The following is a 2,727-nucleotide window of genomic DNA, read 5'->3' as shown; positions in this document are numbered from 1 at the left end:
AGAAATAAAAGGTTAGTCCTGATTGTGACTGTGCTTCTGAAAGGAGAACAGACTTTTTTTTTTTTTTTTTAACATTTATTCATTGTTGTGAGAGAGAAAGAGAGAAAGAGAAAGAGAGAGAGACAAAGTGCCAGCAGGGGAGGGGCAAAGAAAGAGGGAGATACCGAATCCAAATCTGAAGCAGGCTCCAGGCTCTGAGCTGTCAGCACAGAGCCTGATAAGGGGCTCGAACTCACGAACTGTGAGATCATGATCTGAGCCCAAGTCGGACACTTAACCCACTGAGCCACCCAGGCGCCCCAGGAGAATAGGTTTTTGATATTTCAGTGGAGATTGTTTATTCCTACTGATAGTGCCTTTAATTCCAAACAACTTACTTATTTTTAGCATAGAACACGAAAGTGAACCTATTCACTCAGAAACCTCTCTCTCAAAAACAAACAAACAAAACAGGAAAACAAGAAAAATCCAAGATTATTATAATTTCTTTCTGGTTAATTTACTGATAAATATATTTTAAAGAAGAATTTTGAGGAAAAGATCTTTTGTATCTAAGAAGAGGCACCCTGCTTGACAAAGTGTAAGGAGGTCTATAAGCCACTAATACAGTATTTGGTAGTTTCCAAAATAATTGAACCTGGAACTCCAGAAGATGTTATGGGATTATTTTTCACATCTCTTCCCTAACCTCTAATTCCTTTTTGATTTACTCAAAAATATCTTTTTTCCCATATGTTTTACATTCACTTATTTCATTTTTATTTCTTCTGGTGTTAGAACTATAACCTGAGGCGCCTGGGTGGCTCAGTCAGTTAAACGTCCAACTCTTGATTTAGGCTCAAGTGACATGTCACGATTTGTGAGATCAAGCCCCACCTTGGGATCGGCACTAACAGCACAGAGCTGCTTGGGATTCTCTCTCTCTGTTCCTTCCCAGCCTTTTCTCTCTCTCTCAAAATACATAAATAAACATTAAAATAATAAAAAAAAGAAACTATAACTTATGTGAAAAACTAAATCCACTAACTATATACCGTTTTTATATCATTAATCCCTACCGTTTGAAAATATATCCTAATATGGAAAAAAGGCTACTAGACTGGAGATGCAACTTATTAGGTTATTATTAGGTTAGCAGAGTAGCATCACCATGTATTTATTAACTTAAAATGTTCTGAAAGAGGGTTATATTTTTGAAGGTAAAATATTAAAAAGCAAGAATGCTTGGTTTCCATGTTGCCGTAATGGGGAATAAAACCTTAACTCTTAACCAATATTAACACGGAATGGATTTGCTTTTAACAATACAGCTCCTAAAATTTCAGTCCCCACAGCAAGAGTTTGTTTGTTGGAGACCTTTTCCAGAGGTGCTGAAAACTAAATCTGCAAACGTATTAAGTAATCACATAACCTGGTGTTCAGTGATACGCAGATTTAAAAATGATACAATTAAATACACGTGTGTCAGATAGTCGGATGGAAAATTAAAATCAAGAGGGATTCAACAGATAGCCCCTCCCCCCCCCCCCCCCCCCCCCCAGAAACTCTAAGCCTGGACAGGTGGTTGACAGAGACCATTTACCTACTCGTGCATGTACGTCTAGAATGCGTACAGATGATGCTTAAAATTCTCCACTATGATAATGCATTGTGATTTCAAATTAAGTCCTAATCCATTTTCAGTTTTCCAATGCTCATGGGAGTCGAATTTATTCAGTCTTTGGGACGTGGTATCTTTGTGACACGCAGGTTGTGTACACGCACACTTCAATAATCTGGTAAATCAGAAACCACAACCAAAACCACACCCTTGTTGGAGAAATAATTCCTTGCTGAACATACCCTTTAGCAAAGGACTCTGGGTAGATTTTTCAAAGAGAATGTTCTGTTTAGATTTGTATACATTTATGGGAGAACTTACACTAAACTTGGAATCAGACTTAGAAGAGAAACAAAACCGTCCATATATCCAACAGTCTGAGAATAACTTACGATCACCATCGATATTCTTTCTTTCAAAAGACACCTTTTGTTTCTCAAACTGTTGTACACAGAAAAATACAAATTCTTTACATTAAAATTGAGAAATTTATTGATATTTTTCATGACGGAGTAAGCAGAATTAAATTAAACAAGAAATATACAGCTTGAAACAGTGGAAATAACCCTAAAATTTTTTATGACAGTCATACACTTATGGCCAAAATAAAATGAATAGTTTTTAATAATTAAATCACTTTAAAAATTTTGCTCAGTAATTTATCTGAAATTAAAGAGACGTGAGGATAACTGGGATCTGGGCACCTTGTAAAATGAAATAATGTCACTTTATCCTTCCCCCAAAATTGTGATCCTGGTAAAACAGTGGTTTGGTTCTGCTCTTCACCCAGAGAAGCCACTTCTCCATCCTATCACTTACAAACCTGTCAACTATCAGTCTTTTCTGATTTGTAAGGATGACAATTTTGGTTCCATTTAAAAAATGTTTCCAGTAGGCAGGCGGAGAAACAACCCAGTTAGCCTTACTCCAGTATTTCAACATATTGGTCATGGCTTTCTTCTAGTGCTCACTGAGGTCAAATGTCCTCATATAAATGTTAAAAGGTAAAATTACATCTTAACAGCAGCCAAAAATTTATATATTTTCTTGTGTATTTACAATATTGTACATATTTACATGACCACATCAAATACTGAATTGTAGAAATAAGAGACCACTTATAGAGG

The sequence above is a fragment of the Lynx canadensis genome, chromosome B4 (genome assembly GCF_007474595.2).
Source record: "Lynx canadensis isolate LIC74 chromosome B4, mLynCan4.pri.v2, whole genome shotgun sequence".
Classification (NCBI taxonomy): domain Eukaryota; kingdom Metazoa; phylum Chordata; class Mammalia; order Carnivora; family Felidae; genus Lynx; species Lynx canadensis.
Note: the sequence above shows the minus strand (reverse complement) of the source record.